We start from the raw sequence: 8,610 nt of genomic DNA, 5'->3' as shown, positions 1-8,610 counted from the left end.
CCTCCATCCATTCTTTTGTTTCACCTACTTAAGAAGCAAAATTGGCAATACCAGGTGCTAAGCTCAGCATGGGGGCAGGGAAAGAAGAGAGAAGAAATAGTGAACGATGACTTATTGTGACAACACACAATTGTGTGGGGTGGGCATCGGTGGTGAGAAAGACAAGAAGCTTAGGTCTGGATAGCTGAGGTTTGACGTGCCCATGGGATATCCAGGTAGGCTTGACTTGTGAGCTGTGGATGTGTGGGTTGAAACTTGGAAAGGAAGAATGGCCTAAAAGATATAGATCTGGTGGTCGTTAGCCTCAGAGTGATAGTTATAATTTGGAATTTCACCCAGAAAGAGTGTGTACAATTAGAAATGCCATTAGTTGAGACTGGAAACCTGTTCTCCAGTCTCCTCAGAATGCTGTGTCCTGCTTTCTTTGTGCTCTCTCCTGACTCTGCCACACCTCCCCATCTCTCTGCCTTCCAAACATCTGCTCTACTGAATGAATCCCCTCTAGTTCCTGTTCTTCTGTCCTGCACTTTATACTTATAGTTAACTCCATTAGTGCACTTCTGTTACACTTGTGTTTTTGTCTTGTTGAAGATGTGGATTACATGTTAACTTTTTATTCACTGTACTGCTTCTAGTAGGTTAGTATTTTTTTTTTGGAGGAGAGAGGAAGGCATCAGCCCCAGATTTGCCACTGTTCCTCTGTGACCTCTGGGCCACAGTGTCCTGTACAGAAGTAGGAAGGGCCCCAACTGGCAGGAAGACTAAGATTCATTGAATTAATTGTAAGCAGGACAGATCAAGGGAAATGAGGCACGGGAAACAGTAACAAAGAATACAGAGATAAACACTGTTTTAAAATGGCTTGATTAAAAGCATGTAGGCAGTGTTTTCTTTGCTTTAAATTTCATACTCCCTCAACAAGTTACAACATTTAGTAAAAAAGAAAAAAAGGGGGTGAGGGGAGCTCTCTCCCTCTGACCTTGCCCACTTGTCCAAAATAATTATTGCACTCTCAGAACTGAGCAAAGATATCTTAAAGATAGTAATCTCAAGGGGAAAAACTCTTGAGAAAAATGACTCCTCTGGGCACAAAAAGTGTCTAACAAAGACAAATATTTAGCACAAGTATGGACACCTGTCTTGGAGGGAGCATCTGGAAGGACTCATCCTCTGTTTAAAGGGATGTTCAAAATCTATGGTGTAGTGATCCAAATTTAATGAGCTGGCCAACCTTGAAATCTTTGGGCCCAATTAATGAGACAGTGTAGCAGCAAAAGCAACAATTATACCAGTTGTCAGAACAAAGAGAAGCATTTTCCCTAAGGTAAATTCAAGCCAAACCCCCAACCTACTTTTTCACTATAAATGTCCTTGAAGTTAAAATACCCATTGCACCTGTTATCAGATGTGTCCGTCCTGTTATCAGATGTCTGGGTTGTGTACTATGCTTCTATCTTTCCTTTGCTTTGCTTTACTAATAAACTTTCTTGGTCTCTACCTTGATGTGTCCTAAAATTCTTTTTTGTGACAACATCACAAACTCGGTACCCAATGGCCAAGGCCAAGGTCTCCTCCCTTTTGGAGACCTCCTCCCTGGAGTTGGGGAGGAAGCAGTCAAGTGGAAAGAAGGTGGCTTGGGTTCATCAGGAATCCACTATGTGGACTCAAGTGGATCCAGCCTGACCCAACTGTAGAGAGAAATGTTGGGATTTAATTTGGGTTTCTACCCAGATTCTCAGCTCCTTTCCCACCAGGGGGAAGCATTCATGTGTGGGAAGAGCAGACAACTGGAAAAAGGCTCCTCAGATCCAACTGTACCTTTTTTTCTGCTCTAACTCCCTGCCACAGGGAGTCAGTCTCATCTGCAGATTCTCCATGTAGACTCAGGTTATCAGAACCTGGGCTGGAAGCTGAATAGCAAATATCAGGGCCTCCTGCTTTCCACTCCACACTCAGACACTTATTACCTCCACTGGACTTTATTTGCATACATGTGTTTCTCTATAATACTTTACTCACCAACTACTTGCTTTTTAAAACTCAGCTTAGGGACTGGGGTGTGGCTTAGTGATAGAGCACTTGCCAGGCTCCAGCACTGGAAGTGAAAAAACAACAGAAAATCAACCTACCACCCCCAAATGAAAACACAACTTCATTCAAATTCTACTTCAGTTCAACCTTTTTCTTTATTTTTTACTTATCATCTGCTAAGGGCTCATTATATGCTTTGGCTCAGCTCTGGACACTTGGGATACTGCACTGAGTCAGTCAATTCAAACCCTCAGGGAGCCACAAACAGATAATTTACAGAGGTGCCAAAGGGAGCTATGGCAATAGATGTGGGGCCCTGTTTATCTTGGTTGAGGCAACAGGCAGGGTTTTGGGAAGGACTCAGGTTAAGGGGCAAGAGGAAGAGTTGGCAAAGCGAGGAAGAGTTAAGTGTTGTGTTGTAGGCTGAGTCCTCCTTTCATGACTGTTGTGCTGTACCATGCCAGATAGCAGATCCTTTTTCTACTCTGGGTTGGTCCCACCAATTCTAGGGTATATTAATTTCTGTTCAGCTTTAAAAACAAACTCTCCATAGGGTGATCAAGAAGGTGAAGGTACCCACACTGGTCTTATAAGGAATAGCTGCTGAATTGTGCATATTTAGACAAAGGAGAAAAGACTGAGTGGAAAGGAAATGGAAATAGCACTGAGTTTTCAAGTGCGGCCAAAGCTATAGGAGGAAGATTTCAGTTGAACCTAAGAAAGGACTGTCTATTGACCTTTCTTTAAGAGAGAACCAACTTGTCTTGGCAAGTTGTCACGGGAGAGTACACATCCTCATTTGGTAGTCACACAGAACGATGAGAGTTAGCTAAGATTGCATTCACAGTTCTTTCCAGTGTAGATTCTATGGCATTCTCCTTACCCACCCTCCCTGTCATCCCTCAGCGGCCTTCATCACCTACTGAGAGAAATCCAGGCTCCACAGGGCTCTCTGCAGCTCAACACCAAGAGCAATAGCATCATAGGGGTTTGAACTCAGAGCTTCATGCTTGCTAGGCAGGCGCTCTACCACCTGAGCCATTCCCCCAACCTTTTTTTGAACTGGGTATTTTCAAGAGAGGGTCTCAAATTATTTGCCTGGGGCTGGCTTCAAACCACAGTCCTGATCTCTGCCTCCAGAGTAGCTAGGATTACAGGTGTGAGCCTGCAATTACCTTTTTGGTTTCTGTTCAGGTGGGTTTCAAATCAATGGTCATCCTTACTTTCATAGACTGCTGATGGGCTTAGCAAGTAGCACATACTCAGTGTAGGAGGAACAGAAGATGACTTTGAGGTTTCAAACAGGAAGACACAGGCCACTGAGGAAACAGGGAGACACTGAGCTTGGGAGTTCAGCAGGGTCTGTATTGGAGGTACAGATGGTCACGCAGCGGCAAGCAGTCTCTAAAGCAGGAGGAACCGCTACTGCCTATTTCTCATAGTGTGCAACTCTGTGCACCTGTGAATCAAGGATTTAAGGTGTTTCTTCTGCAAGAAGAAACATGCGATGTGCTCATTTATTCAACAAATATTTGGGGAGCACTTTACTATATGTCATGCACTGGTCTAGGCAGTGGCAAAGTAGTGAAGAAGCTACACTTACAAAAAGAGCTGCCACTTCTACCTAAATATTTGTTTACTTGTTTGAATGCTCCAAAGAGCAGTAAGATAAGGAAAGAGGTGAAGGATGGGTAAGAATGGTTTTCAGAATATTCAGTTTAGAAGGTGAAAGAAGTACCCTGTAGAAAGCATTTTCACTGCTCTTCCCCCTTTGAGCCTGAGCAGGGGAGGGGCAGGCAATGGAGACCAGAACTGTGGCCCTAACAGCCCTTGGAAACTCACTGCACCATCACTATTACATCACTCAATGACAGCTACTACTTAGAGGGATTTCCAACCCTTTAACTTTTCTTATTATGGTAGCTGGGTGCTAACATGGGCAAACAAATTGGGTCAACTGAAGGAAAGAAAAAGGAAAAAATGACTGAAAGATCTTTAATATTAGCTCTTACTTCTGGAACCTCTGATGAGTCTGTCAAAAAATAATTATACTGGGTGCTAAGCCAGCATATGTTTTTAGTCATTTCAGTTTTGATAGCAAATTTATGAACTACACAGTATTTAAGATAATAAAAATTACATGGAAACTCATTCCTAGGAAGAGATCTGTTTATTACTGATAATACTTCATTTGGCTAAAACTATAAGAAATCCACACACAAATACATAAAGTGCAAATTCTCACAGGCAGTACGTATAATACACCCTGGTATTTTTATAGGGAAAAATAAGATGTTGACAGAAACTATTAAAACAAAGACGCAACTTTGAACTACTACTACATACTTAGTCAGAAAAATAATTCATTCTTAACTGTATATAAATTTACCTGGCATATTCAGTAATGTATGGTAAGAACTCATTATAGCCTGTAATAAGGTCTCACCACATACCCATGCAGACTCTTGCCTGAGGGGCTCCTGTAAGACACATAATGACATAATACTGGACAAAAATATAGCAAATCCTATCAAATTAATTGCAACTCACTTGGAAAGTCGTGCTAGTAGATTCAAAATGGCATTCAGACTACGTAGACACTTTCTCCATCTTCTTGGCTACCATCTTGCTTTTCATGTAAAATACTAAGCATTATACTCAATTTCCATGCAGAAAGATGCTCTGCTCTTTCCAGAGAAACTGAGTATTTAAGTATGGGTAAGCTATTTAACATAACTTCTAATAAATTTCAGCAATGGGAGTCATTTCAAAACTGAATTTAAGAATTAATTTTTTGTTTTATAAACTATTTGCTTCTTTGAAATAAAGTCCCTTAATTCTTATTATGACCAAGTAAGCACTCTATATTAGGTACTAGTTAGGTGGTATAAATAACAAAAATAATAAACCATGATCCCAGCTCGCAGGGAGCTGAAAGGTAGGTATCCTTCTTTGTACAGGAATGCCAGTGAATTAAGAAAAACAAACCAGCCAACAACTCAGCCTATATTATAAAGTTCAACATAACATAACTGTTTCAGGTCAGTTTAATTTGGTATTAATACTTTAGTTTCAAAGGGGCAGGGAATATCCTAGATATGTCCTATGTTCACATCGCCCACACTAATGATAATGTGTGTATACAGCAATTAAATGTGAAGGTGCTGGGGGCAGAAAACTGAGAGGCCATATGATAGACATGGTGCTCCTTCCTGGCAGATCAGTTTCAGTGACGATTAGGATATCATTTTTACATTAAAACAGTTTTACTATGGATAATGCAAAATTCGCTTACAATTTTAAAGCTAGAACATGACATTTCTTATTAGTGGTAAACTTCTGATTTTGCTCTCCTCCCCATTTCCCCTTCCTTCATACTTCTGTGCTTTAGGGTTTGTTGGTGGAAAAATCTGAGAAGCAAATTCTAGATATGTCACTTTGTTCCTGTCTTGGTCACTTAATTCATTTTTGTAGGTTCTCTTTTTAAAGTACATAGTTTTGAATTAGCCAAGAGGAAAGATGGCTTGGTGAATGTAATAATGTAATGAGTATTTGAAGATAACCAATGGTCAGCACTAATTTGGGTTCCCACTGGAACTAAGGTGAAGAGTCAGACAATGAGCCGATGTTCTTCTCTCCATTCAGACGTCCCATAGCTTATGGTAAAATGCTCTGAGAGGCAAAAGAAAAAAGATTTCTTCAAATGTGCTCTGACTTCCCAAAGTACAAGGAAACCCTATATAAAATGCTAGATTAATTGACTATTTTGGTTACCGTGACTTTCCTCATCAATTTCTAGAGTAAGCTCAGAAAACAAATGAATTGTAAAAGGCTGTAATAAATTAACATACAGTAGGAAACAGACAGACCAAAAACAGACTATGAAAATGCTTTAAAATTACTTCTTGCAATTTCTTAAATATTCTGAGAATAATAACAAAAAGTTCACAAATGAATAGTTTATGAATAAGTAAAGCTTTCTGAATGAATACAGGTAAGATTTCTTTTCAGTGAGGTAACAAGGTAATAACTTTTCACAGTAACAAAATGTGGAAGAGTGCCTAGGGAAAGAGGGAGGTAGAGCGATAAAGGAATAAAATTAAATGTATCCAAGCAGAATTTGGATTTTTCAAGCATTACAAATATCAATAGAAAACATTTGGAAAAAAATACTAATAGCAGCATTTCATAGAATAATTTCTCCATCAGACTCCAGCTAACATCTATGTTGATTATTTCCAGAAGAATCTGGCTTAAGAAATGGGAGGTCTATTTCCTACATGCAGGTATTCCAAAGTATCCAAACCCTCAAAACCTCTCTTCTGAAGTTACTGTATCCAAATATTAATTATTTATATTTAAAGTAGAACCTCAAATGTCCAGAAATGTCATACATTCTTTAAGATGAACACAACTATGTTCAAGTCTCACTTAATTTTCAAGGTCAAATTAAAAATAACATCTAAGCAGGTTTTTAATCATTGCATTGAACATCCACTATTCAAAATACACAAAAATTATTTTGTGAACTAAATTCTTCTAGATATGGAGTGAAACCCAAAAGTTACTATTAGTGCTCTTTACAACATCATTCTTGTTCCAACCTGAATTTTTAAAAATGTCTTGGAAGAAAGGAACTTTAAAAAAGCCACTTAGTATATCCCTTAATATCTATTTTTTTCACTCAAAAGTAAAAGATTTCAAATGGGAGTTCTTATGACAGTTTCTCGCAAGAAGTTTTTAACTTTGAAACATTTCATGTCTTTTTTGGGGGAGGCAGTGTCCCACTGTGCAGCCCAGACTGGTGTCAAACTAATAACCCTTCGGCCTTAGCCTCCTGAGAGCTGGGATTATATGTGTGTGCTCATCTTTTTCTTGTTATTCTTTTAAATGCTTATTTCCTCTGGACTGTCCTCACTAGAGACAGAACAGTGTGGCATTCGTACTTCTTACTTTGAGCCCTTCAAAAGCCTGGATTAGTAATTTAAGGACTTAGTAAATGACCTCAATAGCTTTTTCTTCTTCAGAGTTAAATGATCTTAATTCCTTGAACCTTTCCTCAGAGGTCGTGTTTCCAATCATTAGTTTATTCTTGTTTATTTCTGCTCTATCTCCTCCTGAGTTCTCACATGATTTTGACACAACATCCTAACAGGAATTGAGCCTATAATAGGAAAACTTTTTCTAGCCTCCTAAAACTTGGCTTCTTTTTAGTGATCATTACGAAGGAAAGCAACAGGTTCACTATCTGCTCATCACAACAACAAATACAAATGAACAACCTTGCACCCAGTGTATTTCCTACCTTAAATGGTGTTAGGTTTGTCTTTCACAAGAAGCGTTTCCTGTGCTGACTTTACTGGTCTTTATATTGTTTCTTTATTTCTACTTCCAAGTTATGCTTTGATCTTGTTCTACTAATTCTTTTCTTTTTCCTTTTTAACTTCTTCCTTTCTATCTTATTTTTGGTGATGATGGGGATTAAACTCAGTTCCTTGCACATGCTAGGCAAGCATTCTACCACTGTGCCACACTCTCAGCCTAATTCTTTTCCATAAAGCTCTACGGAATACCAGTTTTGACTTACATGCTTAAGGAGAATGCCTGCCTTCATTTCCAAGCTGTTGTTCAAAAAAAAGAAAGAGATGAACAATGTAGTGCTCAAGACTGACACCTATAAGCCAGCGCCCTTACCTCTTGGGCTATCACTGAATTTTTCCTGTTAGGCAAGTGGGGTCCTTTTGTGTCAAGTTCATGTTAATTATGTTCAGACAGACCCAAGAGCTTAGAAAGAATCAAAACAGTTCCCTCAATCTACAAACTTTGGGAGCCTTTAAAAATTTTCATTAATTTTAACTTTGGACTTTAAATTTTTGAGATAAGAGTCTGAACTTCAATAACTTCTCACCCTGATTAAAATGGCTTACATGTTGCATTATATTAAAGCACTCAAGTAAAACTATTCTCTTAATAAGAGAGTGACAATTGTGACATGGCTTTGGTGATTTTGATGGATTGTCCTATCACTTTAGCGTCATTTTGTTCTTCAGTCACTGAAACAGACACTGCAACCAAATATATGTCTTTCATAGAATGAGTTTGTTCACACCACTCTGCAGAATAGATGCCACTTCCAAAATCACAATCTACATTCCTAATGACAATAACACAAAAATGTTCTGTACATTTTTAAAAAGAAAACAAGAATTTCTATACATTTCTTTTCCAGAGCAAAGGCTTCGAAAACAAGCATGGAAAAATGGTTGTCTATACTTAGCTAACTATCAAATATAGTCAGTCATACGAGATCCAGCTATAATAAAGGAAGGAAAGAACAAATTAACAATAGTGGCAATACAACAAATTGAAATTTATGTTTGGATTATATGAGCTCAACAAAGGTTAACTGATAGCTGCAACAAACCAAACTATAATTTAATTAACATTCTAATCAGTTCAGAGTTTATGTTTTTATGTTTAGGAAATAAATTACCATCTACCTGTGCTCTCTCCTATAGGCAATTTGTTTAAATGATTACACCCAAAGCTCTGTTACTGTTAACTCCTGACCACACCACG

This window comes from Castor canadensis, chromosome 1 (genome assembly GCF_047511655.1).
Source record: "Castor canadensis chromosome 1, mCasCan1.hap1v2, whole genome shotgun sequence".
NCBI classification, from domain to species: Eukaryota; Metazoa; Chordata; class Mammalia; order Rodentia; family Castoridae; genus Castor; species Castor canadensis.
The sequence above is the reverse complement of the archived record's forward strand: the minus strand, read 5'-3'. Positions refer to the sequence as shown.